This window comes from Berghia stephanieae, chromosome 4 (assembly GCF_034508935.2).
Source record: "Berghia stephanieae isolate SIO BIC M18660-M18661 chromosome 4, UCSD_Bste_1.3, whole genome shotgun sequence".
Lineage (NCBI taxonomy): Eukaryota > Metazoa > Mollusca > Gastropoda > Nudibranchia > Aeolidiidae > Berghia > Berghia stephanieae.
In genome coordinates this window covers 52,881,226-52,901,158 of record NC_088363.1, presented here as the reverse complement: position 1 = coordinate 52,901,158, position 19,933 = coordinate 52,881,226, and the positions used below count along the sequence as shown (strand labels likewise).

The 19,933-nt window shown below is 36.7% G+C and overlaps 1 long non-coding RNA gene across 1 annotated transcript in view; it reads right to left on the bottom strand.

Annotated features, from left to right (window-relative positions):
- The window catches only part of LOC144970802 (uncharacterized), a 50,693-nt gene that overhangs the window by 2,294 nt on the left and 28,466 nt on the right, over positions 1-19,933 (bottom strand). The window contains exons 2-4 of the long non-coding RNA XR_013645026.1: positions 14,504-14,693; positions 2,389-2,501; positions 1,209-1,307 (exon numbers count right to left, since the gene is read on the bottom strand). This is a non-coding gene — a long non-coding RNA (uncharacterized LOC144970802). The remainder of the gene's footprint in view (positions 1-1,208; positions 1,308-2,388; positions 2,502-14,503; positions 14,694-19,933) is intronic.

Genomic DNA, 19,933 nt, shown 5'->3' with positions numbered 1-19,933 from the left:
ATTCCAAGATGGGTTCCGTTTAACACATGCAATGGATGAAGCTCAATGTCAAACGATTAGGGTTCTGTCCCATTCACCGAAGTGAAGTTAAAAAGATTCATGTTATACGCATGTAATGTGCAGTCGCCTTCAAATTTGTTTAAACAAACAATTGATAGCTGTAACGAATTGAATCCTCTCATGTCCTAATACATTCGCCATAACTGTCTGCGAACTTTCAAAATGTTGCAAAGTGAAATTCGTCGAAGACTCCCTCCCTGGCTTCCGACAGAGCTGTATATACGAGATGGAAGTTGGTTTGGACCATTGCAATCCCTCGTGGGGGCGGGGACATCGAGTCCTCGAAACTGGGGGAGAAGTTGGCAGGCTTTTCCACCAGCAAGAGGAGACATTGAGCCAATCGGCCTCGGTCGAGAACCTGCTTAACAGAACGCTCACTACATCAGTGGGGACTTGCCAACTGTCTGACTTACACTCGTATCGGTCAAGAGCCCGAAATCGCAGAGCACCTAGAGTCGTCCCTTCCCTTACCGACCATTTCCCCGACCGATCAAAGAGAGAGTTTTTGCTTTGTTACGTCTTTAATTAAATGACTTTAGTTGTAATAACCCGATTACATCATTTACGAAGACTGCTTCCGCCACTACAAACTGACAAAATAGCAAGTTGTAGCGAAAACTCATTCAAATTGACAACCTTTGTTCAGGTAAGATGAAAACGTTTCTTGTCTTGTGGGTTGCACGTTGTCCGTCCTGACTGACAAATAAGCCGAATGTAACTCTTCTAATAGTAGAAATACATTGAGTGGCTTAAAACTGTCTCTTGGGATCAATATAATTTAGGCATTACGAGTTGAACGATGAGTTGTGACGAAGCTTGCGACGGTGTATGAGTACGGTAATAAGATGGCGTCCTGGATAGATCGTCATAACATGGTAGTGTGATTACTATTAGAAGCTGCTGTCGAAGACTACGCTATGCAATTATATTTGGATCACATTGTTAAAAGAAGACACTAAGAACTAGAGGTTCCAACGTGAGCAAGTCAATTTGTATTGAAAATATAAAGGGTGAGGGTAAGGTACACATCACATTTTGTACTTAGATATATTTGAAAAATAAGTATTTGAAACAAAATGCCACGCTGCCCTTTCTTCTCCCGCGCCCTTCCTTTATTAATAGAAGAGGATATTGAAAGGAATATTTACCTTTAACACGCATTATGCCATTCTAGTAATATTGAAATCTTGAAGGATTTAATTCTGTGGCTGTGTAGCGATTCCCATCTTACGTGCCATTTTCCATTTCTGTGAACGAAAGGAAATGATATGAATCAAGATGTTTTGCCGGGTATGATCATTCTTATGACAAGAAATGTTCTGATAATGAAATCGAATTATTACTATGACAATTGATTTTTATTCGTGACCACATTCGAGGGTGGGGGGGGGGGGAAGAAGGGGGGATTTGTGTATGATTTCTCAGGGTTAGAGTGCTCATCTCACAACCAATCCGATCGGTATCGATCCCGGGTGTACTCGAGATTTTTTTTTAACACTCCTTTTCATTGGGGGTCCGATTGTTCAGTTGGTAGATCATTCGGTTCACACGCAAAGGGCCAAGATCGATCCCGGGTGAAGTCAAGTTTTTTTTTCCGAACCCCCTCCCACCCGTGTCCACCCATCAGTGAATGGGTAGCTGGGTCTGTCAGATCTGGTGGAAAATACCTTGCGATAGACTAGCATCCTATCCAAAGGATAGCAAGCAATTGTTATTGTCTATTTTACGCTATATAAACTTGGATAAACTCCGACTCCTTGTGCCTAGTGGCTCTGAAGGCCTAACATTACTTTTCAACTCAGAAGTGAATGGGTAGCTGGATCTGTTATATTTGGTTGAAAATACGTTTGCAATAGATTTGCGTCATATCCACAAGGTAATAATAATTGCTACTGTTTGTATACTTTAAATAACTCGGAAGAAACTCCGGCTCCACGGCCTTGTGAATCTAATGGACCACATTTTACTTTTTCAAGTAAAAAAAATTCCTATTATCCTTAATTGACACTCCAATACATTGTTTCACTCGACTCTGGTGTTAAAAAGTAGCCGATTGTAGTCCGTGTAGGATAATATTATAAGACTGTTAGCACAAAACAACACATAATAGGTGGGTTTTGTACTGCATGAAAAAAATGTGTTTCATGTCTTGCAGAGGGGAAATGCATTGTCAAGTGCGATGGACACGGGGAGTCCTTGGAAAGGGACTGTTTATGTTTGTATAAATATATTCATCAACGTGTGGATATAGAATTTTCAGTTGTGTACTCAGTAAGTTCTTCGTTCACGATCTCATCTTTATAACACTATATAGATTTCATATCTTACCATGAGAATCCGTTCAATGGCCATCAACGCAGATTCATCTGACAAGTATGTATCTTGTTGTTGTTGTTCACCCGAGTTCTTAAGAAGGTATCCCAGAATATCATCTTGGTCCCCTGAAACAGGATTAAAAAAAAAATATAATGTATGACAAAAAAGTAGTCCTTCTTGGCTATGAGGGCCATGGATGTAAGGATAAATGATGTAACCAACACATAGAAGAAATACATGTGTCACTTTGACCACCAATACTCTGTGAGGGAAAGTATGGTGAGAACTCATTACAGCAAGGATTGGCGAAAAAACCTACTCAACAATCAGCAATATGATCCCAACGTGCTATGCGTATGTGTATTGATGTAGGTGTTTTACCTTCTCACCAGTTCTGCCCGCCAGATCAATCACACCAACCCACAAAACTATGAGTAACCTTAAACGTTGTCCATTAAAGAAAATTTAGAGAGAACTTAACGCCCAAGGGTCGGTTTGAAAGCAAGAACAAAAGTGCTTAGCAACGTCAACTTTGTTGATTCTATACGTTGTAAAAATAGGATAATCACTTTGTTGTGTCCAAAAAAATTGTAAAGCTGTTTCCTTACCAATGAATAATGAATTGAAAAAGGACCTCAAAATGCATTAATTTGAGCAGTGGCTAAATGCGTGTGACTTGGACCCGGCTCGGCTCCATTTGGTCAGCTTTACGCTAGACAGTTTTAGTTAACACTAGCTTTACACCATTACACCCCCCTCTCTCTCCCTCTCTCTCTCTCTCTCTCTCTCTCTCTCTCTCTCTCTCTCTCCCTCTCTCTCTCTCTCTCTCTCTCTCTCTCTCTCACTCTCTTACTCTATTTCTTTTTCTCCATCATTCTCCATTTCTCTATCTCTCTCTCTATCTCTATCTATCTATCTATCTATCTATCTATCTATCTATCTATCTATCTATCTATCTCCTTCTCTCTTTCTGACCCTCCCATTCCGTTCCCATTTTCATTTCTCAGTTTTACTTATGTCGGGTTTCAGGGAATGGAACTGGTGTATCACTATAAATGTGTGATACGTGTCACATTATGAAGCGCATTGTGCATGGAGTTCAAAGTGGAAAATGCTTTGTGTTAATGTTAAGATGTTACTCTAAGATATTATATTTGTAAACAATAAATTGTAATGATTGTAGTTTTAATTTTCTAGCTAAAATCTTCATACAAATTAAAATGAATCCAGCAGTCAGATAGTAATTATTGTACGTATATATATATAATATATATATATATATATATATATATATATATATATATATATATATATTATACATTATGTAAATATTGTATTCAATGTTATGTATATGTATGTATGTGCAGTATGTTTATGTATATGTATGTATGATGTATGGTATGTATGTATGTATGTATGTATGTATGTATGTATGTATGTATGTATGTATGTATGTATGTATGTATGTATGTATGTATGTATGTATGTATGTATGTATGTATGTATGTATGTATGTATGTATGTATGTATGTATGTATGTATGTATGTATGTATGTATGTATGTATGTATGTATGTGTATGTATGTATGTATGTATGTAGTATGTATGTATAGTATGTATGTATGTTGTATGTATGTATGTATGTATGTATGTATGTATGTATGTATGTATGTATGTATGTATGTATGTATGTATGTATGTATGTATGTATGTATGTATCCCGGTTTCTATAGGGTAAAATGAACAATAGAAATTGCATGCTATTAGCTCTAACAGACCCAGCTACCCAATCACTGCTAGTAGATGGACAAGGGGGAGGGATGAGGTCGAAAAAAAATCACGGCTTCTTTCAGGGTCGATCTCGGTCCCTTTGCGCGTGAAGCGAGTGCTCTACCAACTGAACTATTAGAAGCCCTGATAGAGTTTGAAGCAATCATAATAAGTTTTGTTTTGTTTAGGGGAAGAAAAACAATTGACAAACGAGTGAACTTTTGCATACCAGAATTGCCTCCTCTGTCTCTCTAATGACAATGGCAGATTCAAAGCTAAAGAGTCTTAAATCATCAATATAGGACCAATCTTTTCAAAATTATGTCAGAATTATGTCGGAAAGTCACTTGAAAAATCAAGAATGATGAAAATAGTAATATAAATATTTTTTTTTACAATCTAAGAAATTATATTATCTTTACTTATTAAAACAAATACACTTAACTCAATTCAATCATTTTGTCTATAAATGTAATGTTAAGCATCAAATTCACCTCGACCAACGTGAATTTATTTGTAGGTCTGATAACCCAATTCCTTATGAGCTCATTGTTATAATGGAAATCTAAAAAAAAAAAAATGACGCAAAATATTGTCCATTACAACAATGTTAAACTATGCCTATAAGGGAATTGGGATGTCAGACCTGCATATTTGTATGTACACGTCGATCACATAATATTCGAATTAGAATAATTTGTGGTAAAACTATTTTTAAAAAGGCGTTTTGTCAATACGCGACAGTAAATGGCCCAGATCCCTCGGGTTGTCGTTGATGACGATTCATTATAAATAAGACTTGTCACATACAAACAGCTTGGTATCACTATATATCTCGTCTGACCCAGGACCCTAATTGATAATATCAAGCCTCACTATCGGGACCGGTCCGTGGGGAACTCCCCGAAAAAAGAAGATGCTTTTGCACTCCTTCAAGCCAATTAGACTGCCCATCCCTCGTCTCCCGTGAGGATTAACACCGTGAATACTGCTGAGCACCCAAGCAAGATGTCCGGACACCCTGACAGAGCACAGACCAACTTCAGTAGACAAGGAGGTGGTTAAAAAGTAATAAATATATACATAGGATTTCGGATTAAGTCAAGGATTGAGATGCGATTGAATGAAAGGAGAAACTTATAATATGAATGTATTAGGGTTTTTGTTGTTGCTTAGATATAAATTCGCTATCTTGTAGGTATCACTGACTTGTATTATGTTCCATTTTCTGGAGGGTTTTTAATTTGTTAACATCTTCCACTCCCCTTAGCTTTGACAGTAAGGTAGTTATGGTTTATAATATATGTAAACTGACAGTTAAAAGATATCGGGTATCGGGTGGTTGAGGCTTATCATCATTATCATCATCATTATCATCATCATCATCATCATCATCATCATCATCATCATCATCATCATCATCATCATCGTCGTCATCTTCTTCTTCTTCTTCTTCTTCTTCTTCTTCTTCTTCTTCTTCTTCTTCTTCTTCTTCTTCTTCTCCACCTTTACGACCTCTTCTTCATCATTCTCCTCTTTCTCTTCTCCCTTCCTTCTCTTCCTCCTACTCCTCCGGAAAAGATTCCTTTACATCGTTCAAAAATTAAGATTTATCTAACACTAAAGCCACAATCAGACAATACAGCATTCTTTTGACTGAATAGTTTGCTTCATCCGAGTCTGCCCCGAAAAAAAAAGATAAACATATAAAAAAGCTAAACAGATACTTTGAGGTCATAATGTTCGGCTATGTGGTCTAGTGCTTTGACACTCGCTTTCGGATAGAAAGGTCCTGGGTTCGCATAGTTAAGTCCTTGGAAAAGACTCTTTACTCACGTTCTCTCACCGTACCCTGGTGTAAAATGAGTACCTGGCCGTTTACAGCGTTGTCTCTGTCCGAAATAATTGTAATATCGCCTAACAGGCGTGGTGTCACGTCCTACATGATAAGTGTTGCTGTTGGCCAGGGACCCTTGTAAAGCGTATTGAGCACGTTTAGTGGATATTACTCTATATAAAAGCCCAACTTTTTTAAAAAGCTCAATAATAATATGTTACTGAATCATCATCCTCCAAAATTTTACATCCTCTTAATGGTAGTTTTTAAGACAAGTGGGCCATCCGGCATTAAAAAAAAAATATTTTCCAAAATTTTTTTCAACGTCATTTTTCCCCCACTAATATTAGACCTCTTTTATTTACCTGCTCTCCCCCCCCCCCCCCCCCCCCCCCCATGAGCTTTTATATATTGCAACATCCATGCTCAAAGCGCTTCACAAAGGGTCCGCGACAAACAGCTACCCGTAACATGTAGAACGACAGAGACAACGTTGTTAACGTCCAGGAACTCATTTTACACATGTGTACGGTGAGATAAAGACCTGAAAAGGTGTGTATGAAAAGTGCCAGACAAAGCAAGAAAGAAAAATAGAATAAAAAACCATCCCAAAACATCAGTCGCTGAATTGTAGACTTTTAAAATGTTCAAGGTATTTTGTGCGTTGGTGCTTTATATTCGGCTGGCGGATGTTATGTCGTGAGTTTTTAAAACTAAACACATAATCCAAATACGTTGGAAAAGTGCAATTGCAGTCCCTAGTACCCAAAGGAATAAAGAAGGTTAAATGAGTAAAATGCATAAAATATTATAAGGTGGTTTTTTTGGTGTCTCGTTCTACATTTATTTAATTTCCCCTAAGTCTTGGTAATCTTTTCCATCAAAACATCAACAACATCAAGATTTTTGTGTGTAGGATTGCGAAATAAGTGTTTTGATGTAGATGGAGCTTTTTCCACGGTTTATGATTCTCTGAGCGCTATACGTTTTTCATTTTCCCTCGTAAATAATGTGCATCTATTACATCAAACGATACGTGCACCCGTAGTTTAGGAAACTTACAAACTAGGGTTTAAAAAATCTGAACAAGTGTGTATAAAAGGTGCCGCTTAGGACGCAGTTTTGGACAGAAACAACATTATTTATTGACAATAGGTAGACATTGGAATATTACGTCCATATCTGATACGTCCATCAGATGGAAAAGAAAGTCCCCCTCAATGGGCTTATCGCCGCAGTGTCTGGGATTTTTCATATTATAGGACGCCTCTTAAATCAAATCAGCCTTGATAGAGTGTTACAATAAGGAACAAAAGTGTGAGTTAAAAAAACTAGTTCCAATCTCATCGAAAGTGTAAAGCCACTCTTCCGGAGGACTAGATACATAAATTGTGTAATTGGTCTTCAGGTTTTAGAGTGATGGCATTTTATTTTCTAGTGTAATAAATATAATATGCTGGTCGTCAAAAAAGATCATCCATCCTCGCTCTTTTACGTCTTGTAGTCTTAAGAATCTGCCTATACATTATGCTACTAAAATAGTTATGCCACCCTATGATTCAATAAGCAACCTATTCATTATTAGTCCTCGGAGGGACTGGCTATGTACATACACACTTCCATAAAGTAAAGTTTGGAATCGGAATAGTAGAAGGTCTGACGTTACTACATATCTGCTCTATTCTAAATAAAAATGTCTGAATTGATAGAAATGCAGAATCCAACAATAAATAAATAAATGAATAACAATTATTGGAAGTGGTTTGATACTGTGTCAAGTCTAGTTAGATACCAAAAATGCCCTAATCACCGACACCCACACAATGATTATTAATGTCTGGCCTGTTCATCTGCTTGTCTCGTCTTTTTTCGTTGCTTTAAATTCTGTCAAAGGGACATTTTCATATTGTAACCACAGACAGCCCGGACAAATGAATATTGATTTTGGGAGATATCTGGCTTGAATAAATTAATAGTCTATGGTTTACCATTTTTACGCTTTGTATAACTTTTTCACAAAAACGTAAAATGTCTCAAGGCTTAAATCTCACGTCATCGAAAAAAAACTTCTCTCTTTTCCGATTGGCGTACCAATTTCGTTAATTTTATTTTGAAATCATTCATAGCATCGTCTAGACACACACACACATACACACACACATACACACACTCACACACACACACGCACACGCATATATATATATATATGTATATATATATATATATATGTATATATATATATATATATATATATATAGCCACCATTTATAATATATATCTATATATTATTATTATTATTATTATTATTATTATTATTAATATTATTATTATTATTATTATTATTATTATTATTATTATTATTATTATTATTATTATTATTATTATTATTATCATTATTATTATTATTATTATTATTGGAGCTAAGATCACGTGACCACAAAACAAAGAACGCTTCAAGAATATTTTACAGGACATGGGAAAAAAAAATCTAACAAGTTTTGAAACAGAGATACTTTAAACTGTATATGCAGCGTGTTTTGAGACGTTGAAATGTATTTACAGTGATGATAGATCTTTTTTTTTTCTTCTGAATCTGGACATTTCAATCTACACGGCTTCATTATTTAACACAAATACACACGAACTTACTTACACACACGGGCGCGCCCGCCCGCGCATAAACTCATCTCGCAAATCCACCCCAATACAAATTTCAAACTAAAAAGATATCAATGTTCTGGACAGGTCACTGAATATAAACCCAACCTTTCAATAATTCCTTTTCACATTAATACTAGAATTAGAGCGACCAAGTGGATTTTGTATGAGATTTTGTTTACATTTTTTCTTTGGTCAGCATATTGATCTGTTCTCAGATAAGTCAAAATCCTTTCTGACATGGTTTGACAAAACACATTATGACACATTTGGCAAGAGAACGTATCGATGCTTTGCGTTTAGCCAAAAATACTCACAGCATCCGACAACCGGATATAACGTACCAACACACAAAACTATGAGTAACCTTGAATGCTTATAGTTTGATTGAAATAATTTAGTGAGAACTACTCATGCAAAAATGGCTGCCTAAAAACAATAACGAAGGGCTGGGTGACGTCAAGTTCGTTCGTTCTATATTTCAATTATCTATCGATTGAAATGACTCTCCACCTATTAAACAAGTTTCCAAATTTGAGCTTTCAAATTCTCAGGTTTGAACAGTCAGCTGGAGCAACCACAGTACATATCCAACTTTTACGTCATCGTACAGGACCGAGGGGCTAGAGCTCAGCTGGCTTAGATAAGTAAGTAAGTAAGTAAGTAAGTAAGTAAGTAAGTAAGTAAGTAAGTAAGTAAGTAAGTAAGATTAAAGTAAACATTTTCTGTCAAAATGAAAGTTGTTCTCTCAGTGTACATCAGCTTTATCCATCTTTGCCAATTCAACTGTCGATTCTCTGTGTTTGATAAGTAAACACGATTTGATTCTGTATGAATCAGTCGCCGACAATTGAAGCTACTTAAAGTAAAAATATGACTCCAGTTAGTGATCTGTATAAAGAGAATAGAGCTTAAAGCCAAAACAAATAAATAAACTATATTTATCCCTAAGGAAATTTGGGTTTTCAAACGTGAATTACAAGAATGAATAAATAAGCTTTATAAATATATTTACATAATTTCATAAAGCAGTATAGTAAATAAGATACACATGAAAGTAAATGTGCATCCAAATACATAACAATATATGATATATTAGTCAAGTCTTACACTCGCTCTTTGGAATTCTGGACGTGTTCCCAATCGCTGCACGAGTTTACGAACGCGCGTTGGGAAAAAAGTTCGAATTTTAAAACGCAAGAGTGTAAGAAATCTTTAAATCTATCCCTCAAAAGATTTCGATTTCGTTATATCAAAATACAAGACATCTCCTAAAACATTTAAACGATATGCCTGCTTCATTTCAATCAATTTAATTTTATTGAAATTATACGATTGATAATCTGATGTCACGATTACTAAGGTAAACTCGATATCATTACACATTACTAATAATGTGGAATGGTAGAATGATTAATTGTTCACTTTGCCAGCTTCATTTCATAAACGAAAATATGTTTTGAATAATACTAGCTAGATCTGCCTTGGAAACAAATTGAGATAATAAAATTTATACTAGGAGCGCTGTTTAGCACCCATGTGTTTACGCCTGAATTCTCAAAATTCAAAACGCCTTTATATTCAATCTTATCTTTCTTAAAAATGCATTTTCAGCTTTGACTGGGCAAAATGGAAAACAGAGTAAAGATGACTTGAGTATTTCAAGAATGTTTTCTTTTGCATTCCATGGGGATAGCTTTGTCTGTAAAGCCAAAATCAATACGAAAGTTTAAACAGTGTAAAACTGAATATCTTAATTATTCAGCCACGAATAATATTAAATACGTTTTGATGGAGATTATTTTGGTCAGTTCACGACAAATAGTTGAGAATAGATAATAGTCATTCCAAACACAGAGTTAAATTTTGATAAAAAATAGATGTTAAGAATAATGATTTCAAGACCTTTTGATAATAAAGTAGAATTATATTGATTCACAGGTCTTTAAACTTGCTATAAAATATTTAACAAAATTTAAATAAGGAAAAACAAACAACATAAATCAATGTTTGACAATGTATGTGAGATTGATTGTTTTGTATTTATTAACATACAAATTATCATCTGTAAACAAGGTCAAAGTCTCTTTCTGGTTTAAATCAAGAGCCCAGCCAACAATATAACCAATACCATATCAGATAAATTTACGGCTTACTAATAATAGTTCTTTTATATTTATTTACGTCATCTTTTGATTAAGCTGAAACTCCAACTTGCTCAAGATTTTTTTTTTAATTTGGAGGACTATCATAGCTAATTTAATAAAGTAACATTTTCCTGGCCAAAGACAAAAAAGCGTTTCGTAAATTCATGCCAGAATTCGATACTGATTGAATCTCCTGCTGTGCAAACGTGGACGATTCAAATGTTTCAAATCATTGTCGAGGAAAATCATTACAAGATGTAACGCGAGACTTAGTGATTGAAGTGCTTTTCATACTTCTGAAATTAGCTGAATTCATTTAGGTCGATTTTGATCCTAGTATAAAGGAACCGGAGCAACAGATAAACAGATTTATACAACAAGGATATTTCCACAAGTGATTTTTTCGTGCAATATTGAAGCAAATGAATTCTTTTGTAATCAGTTAACTGTAGTACTCTTGGAAAAATCGTATTAAAAATATTGGCCAGAAAACTTGTCCTTCAAATATCGATCGATTTAAATAACCCTCATCTTGGCAAAAACTCTCAAACCTGTGACTTTGCGAAGACCCTGGTTTTAGAGTTTTTGCCAAGATTTGGGTCATTTAAATCGATCGGTATTTGAAGGGCAAGTTTTCTGGCCAAATTTTAAATATGTGTTATTCTATAGCACGGATGTTAACTGGTTAAAATCCAAACATCTAGTCGTGGTGCTAAAGTTGTGACAATGCGGTAAATCTATAGCAAACTAGAGAGGGCATTGGGGAAATCGCTTCTTTCCTTTCTTTCAGTGACCGCGCTTCTTGGCACACGACATAATATTACTGAAGAAGACAGCGATATTAGAGACATAAAACTTCTGAAGTGGCAATAGGGTTTTAATAGCAGAAGATGCTTATCTATGTCAGTTCGTGTCAGGTCGGTAAACATTCTCTGTTTATATGTAATACACAATTGAAATTTGGCACCTGTTTTCGAAGCTTTTTATATTCAATTGGGTGATTTCCTCTCACTAAATTCTCTCAGACTGTAAACATTTGTGTATTTGTATGATTGATATAGCGGGCAGACATGTGTGCATTTTATTCAGACACATACCAACAATTCTCAAATGCCATGTTTACCGACTTGACATTGAACACCTACATATGGAAGGAGGCCCTAAGTTTTATATCTCCATATTTTCATTTTAGTCTCGGAAAAGGCAGATTTCAAAAGAAAAAAACATAGTACTCAATGTGCCTCTCGTATTTTAAATATATCATCTCCGCCGAAATTTTTACTCCGTAACTAAAAGAATTCTGTATCTTTGTTTGCTATACCCTAGTTCAAAATATTTTTCAAGTGACTATTAGTATTATTCACTGATTTGATTTAACTTGCTAGGGTGCTCATGAAAAGGAGAACAAGGAATTTGCATTGGAAATTGATTGTTCCTCTGTGACCTCTTGTAGCTATACCTGTCAAGCTATTGACATGGATTTTTAACTAATATTTTCTTATCGTATAAAGTTCAGTTCTTTAATCAATCGACGATGCCTACACTTTTGAAAATTACGCAAGTTATCTTATATTTTATTAAAACTAGTCGAATAAACCTTAAATGTTTTGTTTTTGACTAGAAAATTAAAAATATATATTGACCCTGAAATCAACCTCTGAGCCTAAACCAGAGATCCATAGTCACCTTAAGTACTTGTCTATCACCCGGAGTAAACAGCCCGCATATCCTGAGCACCACTCACAATTCTAACTCAGATGATTGAAAAAAAAGAATGTATCGTGCGTCAAAATATTGTGAGAAATACTCACTAACTAGACCTGACGAATTTGTGTTTGACCAAAGAGTGTGTAGGGTAACGTAGTTACCAAGAGCTCTCACTTCTCTTAACCGCAATGCTATTGTCGCGTGCCAGGCGAGACAGGGAGGTGGGTGTGCTCCGCGTGTATCATGCGCGCTAGGCTTACTGATACAATGAAGAAAATACGAGTAGAAGACGGAAGATGCTTGGCTTCACCAAAAGCGGGAAGTGAGAGCTCTTGGTAACATAACAATCGTTACCTACACGCTCTTTGGTTTGACATGTAATAACGGCATCTCTTGCATTTTAATACAGGAAATAAATAGTCAAGGGACGAAACGGTGTAAAAGGCAAGACATATTTTCATTGGTTAACTGCTTATTAACTGGCGAACCATCAATTGGTATTAGTATTATAGCAGCCCTTAAGAGTCACAAGCTCATAGATCCGGAGACGACAAAAATATCATCATCATCATCATCATCATCATCATCATCATCATCATCATCATCATCATCATCATCATCATCATCATCATCATCATCATCAATTTCATCATCATCATCATCAGCATCTTCATCATCACTCTTCTTCTTCTTCTTCTTCTTCTTCTTCTTCTTCTTCTTCTTCTTCTTCTTCTTCTTCTTCTTCTTCTTCTTCCTATTCTTCTCCTCCTCCCCATCCCTCTTCTTCTTCTTCTTCTTCTTCTTCTTCTTCTTCTTCTTCTTCTTCTTCTTCTTCTTCTTCTTTTATTATTTATTATTATTATTATTATTATTATTATTATTATTATTATTATTATTATCAACAACAACTTCCTTCCATTAACTTAAGGGGGGAGTCCTGGTTTGAAATATGGAAAAATAGTGAAGATCATAAGAAGATTATTGTTTTAATCAACGACGTAGTGAGACAGTATAGATAGTATGCGCTTGGCTCAGAAGCTTAAAACATTGACATCTGGAAGTATAACTGATCAACACACAAAACTTTGTGTAAACCGTAAACGTTTATAATCTGGTTGACAGAATTTAGTGAGAATTACTCATAAACGCGGATAGCAAAAAACAATAACAAAGATCCGGGCGACGTCAACTTCATTCTATCTATATTCTCAATTCTGGACTGCAAAACAGATTAGACCGTTTAAAGCGAAAAAAAAAAACAACCAAACAGTAGGCAAACTCAATTTGCGGAGAAATAAAGGCTATTACGAACAGACACTCATCTATTTTAATTATTACTATATTGTGGAAATTAACATAGATCGAGACAAATAATTTGAACCATCATCGATCAAAATCGGTCAAGTAATAGTCTGTTAGTGCGTGCAAATGAATCTGGCAACAGGGTGGCAGATAGTGATTCCCAAGGCCGAGGTCAAGTTAAGGACCGTTCATTACGCACTAGCAGATATTCTATTTAAATATTTGAGCCAATGGATGATACAATTATCTTTAATTAAAAAAGAATGTTTGCAAGTTACTCGTATACAAATCTGTGAAAAAATTGTTTTATAACTTTTAGATTTGCTAGTAATATGATTCAATGGTCTGATGTCACGTCTGCCCAGCAACGAGCAGCTTGGTTCTATACAAAGAAAATCGGTACTTTTTTATTCTTCATGCTGGCTAGAACATTTTCACATGTCATGTGATCAGAATGTATAAAAGTCAAAACGTGATTAGATTTATAATGTGTTTCTCCTCTGGATGCAATAAGAGTGTCCGCCATTGTTCCGATAGTTTAGAAACGGTTACTAGGTTACTATGCGTCATTACGAGGGAAGTGACGTCATGACTGTTGAAGCCTATTCCGTGCTAATTTGCAAAATTTAACACGGGCTGTACGGAACAATGTTAACCCAAAAAGACTATTTTTGTAAATTTAAAAAAATGGATTCTTTGGATTTACCTCGTTTTCCAAACCAGTTGGCATGTGCTGGGAACGTTGAGATGAGATTGAGAACGAGGACGAGAACACAAATGGATGCGAAGGTTTTGTTGGCCATGGCTGTTACGACTGTGATTGTTTTGGTGCTGCTTTTACTGGGAAGGACTGCTGTCGTCAATGAAGTTCTTTGATGAAATGATGTCTTTTCGTACTGAGGATAAGACGAAGAAAAAAAAATATATTCATTTATATATTTCAAAAATCCCTTTATTCATCACCAAGGGAAAATTTGTCTTTAGGGCCTATTCCAAGGGAAGACTGGAATAACTCAGGCGTCAGCCGCAGTGCAGCGCTCAAGGCCACACAACAAGGTGGGTAGTCGAACTCGGTACCTTCTTGGGTACGAAGACGATACGTCGAACTGCTGAGCCAAATTATTACCTTAATCTTTACATTTTAGTGATCAAACTTGGGGTCTGAAGCGCAAAGAGCATGACACAGTATCACGTCGTTGATAGTAAGACCATTCCCATGTGACGTTATCCGAGTGCTAAGTCTATAATTTTATCACTCTTATTAACGACTAACGCCGACGAGGTTAACCAGCGTGGACAATCTAATACTAAAACCATCACAATGTTACCTAACTTGTCAAAAGGGCCACAAGTTGTTAGTATTGCCTTTGTTACCAAAATTCACAAAACACTGTACTTAACGTCTTCTACCACGGAACTAAATGTACTTATCGTTTTGGCTACGTGGAGCCATTTCCAGTGAAAACCGGAACGAGAGTCAAATCTATTATTCAGGACACAACGTAGTAGCCAGCGCTATAATGGAACATAATATGGTCCTGAAATCGACTTGCATCATATATAACTGGCTTGTTTGTTGTTCGCCACTTATTGTAAAGGACCCATTCTCTCATTCCATCAACAAGACGAGGGTTCATTTTTAATAACGACGTAATGAGATGTGAATACCTACTATGAAGGTTAAAGGCAAAACAAAAGGAGATAATCCCACACCCCTCTATAAATATAAACAAGCTTATCTGTCATAAGACAGTTTTTTGAAAAAAAATAAAAAAATAAATTTGTCTCTCGGGTCTCTTCCAAGGGAAAGCTTGACTAACCCAGGTGTCAGCCGCAGTGCAGTGCCACAAATTGGGCTAGTGCGAGGTGACTTGCTCAAGGCCACACAGCGCAGCGGCGGGTAATCGAACTCGGTACATTTCGGATACGAAGCAAAGTCCGTACCGCTGAGACACGCTGCCCCCATCTGCTAAAAAATGCCTTAGATATGTTAAACGTTGTACAATGAGAAAACGCCTATATTCGAAAAATCAATATGAACTTTTATATAACACATTTTCACGGAGTTAACACAGCGAAATGGTTCATTTATCCCCCCAGCAGACTATATGGAATCAAAGATTCATGTCTGCCGTGATATGAGAAAAAGACGCATAACGGGAAAACCTACTTTTTCAGGAAACGCAAAAAACCGTTTTACTTAATAACATTGCAACTATTGGCTCGAATCTAAAAGAATTAATAGGTAATTAAAGAATATTTTTTTTGTTATTTTATTCATGGAACTTGAAAACTAAAATATTTGTATTAACTGTGTAATTCACCAAAAGACCTTTTGCCAAATCCATGATTGAAAATTGATTGACAGATGTCTTTGACAGATAGACGCAAAAATATTATGCGTCCATCGCACTTTCGGATGTGTATCCAGTGTGTGACAAACGGACGCATATTGTTTTTGCGTCTGTTTGTCATAGACATGGGCTAGTTTAGCGGTAATGTGCATATTGATATACAGTGTCATGTGAGGACGCATATCGCCCATTGTTAAGCTATAATAAGCAAAAACACCATAATCACGGGTCCCTTGAATAATCGGAAGAAACCAATCAAAAACATATAGGATATCAAGCTGAACATGCTTTATTATTTCAGAACAATGGCACCAGTCATGTAAATTTTCATAATAGTTTCATTTGCAGTGATTTGATTAGCATTATTTGTATAACTAATACTAACTCTCTTTCTCTCCCTCTTTCGTTATAGTTCACTAACATGGAGTTTGCCTTTGTAATCCTCGCTAATATTATCACATACATATTATACATTCCATCTCTTCTATTTAGATAATGAATTGAATCATTACTTAGGCGTAAACGTTGCGTGCTCGTATACATTGTTTGGAAGAGCAACGTTTCCAACTAGTCAGTGAATGATGAAGGGACATTCACTTGTAGGATTTGCAAAGAATTTTACTCGTGGAGCTGGTTGGTAGGTCTATCCAGTACTTTCGTCTATTGGGGCGGAGGGGGGAGGGGGAGGGGGGCGTCAAACCCACAAGTTGTTTCACGATCTCATCCTTCTTGTAAATCCTACACCCCTGGGTTTTGTACGAAACTTTGGCGTACAAACAAATCCGCGTTTCAGAATGTCACATTCGTTGAAGGTATCTTCTTCAAAGCTATTTTGAAGAAGAGTGTCTTTGGTGACCCTCGCCTGAATTCAGCACAAACAATCTTAGCTAGGTAGGGACGATTGTAAGCTTTGCTCAACAGATAACTACTGACTCCAGAATCCCAGTTGGCAAAGTCATTAAACCTCAACGGCATTGTCTGGCAGCCTGCTTCTACGACACATTCTTCAAATTCATTGAGATCAAAGATTTTGCCGTCTTTCCGCCTCAGAACTCTTTGGATTCCGGCATGGGTGGAATCAGCTGCCATAAAAGTATGACCAGGCTCTAAATAGTTGATTGTGATTGTGCTTGCTTTTGTAGTAGTCTAATCATACAAGATGAAGTAACATAGTATAAAGGGTATACTTTATAATTTGGGCGCTACAGTTATCCAGTCAGAGTGTCACAGATTCGGCATCACGCTTATATATTAAGTAAGAAGCTGATGCAAGGTCTTCATCTTTTCGTCCTAAAATTGATTCATTCCATATCACGGCAATGTCCTTTTCACTTTTTTTGCAGTCCACTGGTGCAAATGTCTCTTTGAATAAGACCAATCTGCTTGTGAACATGGTTCTGTTAAACTGATTCATTCTCGGCAGCAAAATCGCTTTTTGCAGATCAGCGGCAAACACTGGATGGGCTGTGTTGGCGTTTTCGTTCTTGTCTGCATCCTGTTGATACCTCTCTAGCATTTCTGTATCGTGTCCGATGGATGATTTTATCGGCACACGGTTCACACCTTTCTTCACAGTTGCATAGTTGTTTGTGCAACAAGAAGGACTTACATTTTTCACATTCTTCTTGAACAAGGCTTGTGAGATGTTAAGTTCTTTAAATGCAGAATAGTAGAGTTTCTTTGATATGGATTTTCCATTGACTGCGCAAAAGTTTTCGTGCATATCATTGATGATCAGATCAGATGGTAAATATCTCCTGAAAAGCGCGTGTTCACGTCTATAATGAAAAATGCTTGTTTTATATTTCTCTATGTGTTCATGGATAATGCTGTGGTCAATCTTGTGCCAGGGACTATGACGTCCACGATTGTCAACAAGGGGTACTTCTATGACATTGTTTTCGTTAACACCAACATCCTTGAAAGCGCTCCTTATCAGTTTGCCATTATTAGCTTTGAATCCGAGAGTAGTAAAGAAGAGCTTTTTGCACACAGGATGGAAGACTCCATCTTCCTGTTTCATTGTATATTTGCATGTACATGACTAGGCAATTTTCTCCTTGGAAAGAATGCCTTCGCACTGATCTCTGCATTCTGTTTTACTTACCCAAGTCCGTACAAATTTGCGCTGGTCCTTCCAATCCTCTCCCCAAAACATCTGTTAAGCTCCCGTCGCTGGTACTCCAAGAATCTGTCACGGCATTTTTTGGAGCAGGTCGGCGCACAACCTTCCAAGACCGAATGCTTTTCTCTCATTCGCAAAAGCTTGTGTATTTCCTAGTCTGCTTTTTATATCCGCGTCTTGTGCTTTCTCTTTTTGAGTGAGTAGAACTGTCTCTATCTCTAGATCTGGTGTAGTCATTGTTTCACTCTGCTATCGTGGTCTCTGTAATCGATGACACACCTGGAACATGCTCTCCTTCAGATATTTCTCCTTAACCGGTAAAGGATGCCGGCGTGGCAGTTTCGGACAAATACTCTTCCTCTTCAGCAAATGGAACTCTAGGGGCAGTGGTTTCGGCGACATATTTAGAAGCAAGTTCCAAATACATTTCAAATTCTGAGTCACTATCTAAACTTTGTTTCTCAATGGTAAATTCAACACAAAATCCATATCGTTTGCATCTGCTTCTTTAATCTCAACAGCCAGTTTACGTGCTTCTACTGCAGATTTTCATATCGGTGTTTAGGTAAACCTATCTAGCTCGTCTCCTCCGTTTTTCTTGTTGTCCGTGGTTTTTTAAATCTTTTCCTCTCTGCTTTTATGACACTCATACATCATGTAATTCCTCCTGATAGAGGTTTCACTATTGATCTGAGCTAGCTGTTTCAATGGAATGTCAATATCTGAATCACCGGAGTCTGATTGTCATGATTTATTTAATCTGGGTTGGCTGAGGTGGAGGTACCGGTGGCCTTTTTAGGGGTTCGATCATATCTGATGAAAGAGATATAAATATGGATATTCAAAAATTGAACCGGAGTGGACTTATTCATTAAAATAATCTTTATCATAAAGTAACGTTGTTATGATATGATATTGAGTTACAGTTGCTTGCCTTTCCCAAAAGAATATTGAAACAGGTTATTGAGGGCTAATTGGATGCATAGCTAGAGACGTATTGTCTCAGTAGTTAAGGTTTTCACTTTGAATCAGAAGGTACCGAGTCCGACACAGTCCTAGGTTGGTTTTCAGGCCCGATTGGTTTTATGTCCACTGTCCTGATCCCAAGCAAGGGGGGGGGGGGGGGGGTGGGGTGCGCAGTGCGCACTTTAGTAGAAAGCTGGGGGAGATGGGGGGGAGGGGGTGTTCATTTTCACCAAAGAAGGGGGTTTGACCGAAGAATTCAACCACAGCAAATTACAGGGACAGTATTTTTTCTATTTAAGAATGAATTTTAAGTTTAATAAGATCAGAAGGAGGGAGGGGAGGTTCGCGAAAATTCCGAACATTAATGGATGGGGGGGGGGGGGGGGCGTCTATTTGATACACTAGAATACTACTACTACTACTACTACTACTACTACTACTACTACTACTACTACTACTACTACTACTACTACTACTACTACTACTCCTACTACTACTACTACTACTACTACTACTACTACTACTACTACTATTACTACTACTACTACTACTACTACTACTACTACTACTACTACTACTACTATTGTACATACAAATGCTTTCACTGCTACTACTAATACGACTACTACTTATTCTACAACTTATACTTTCATAGTGATATAACGATGATGATTAAAATAATAACATTAAT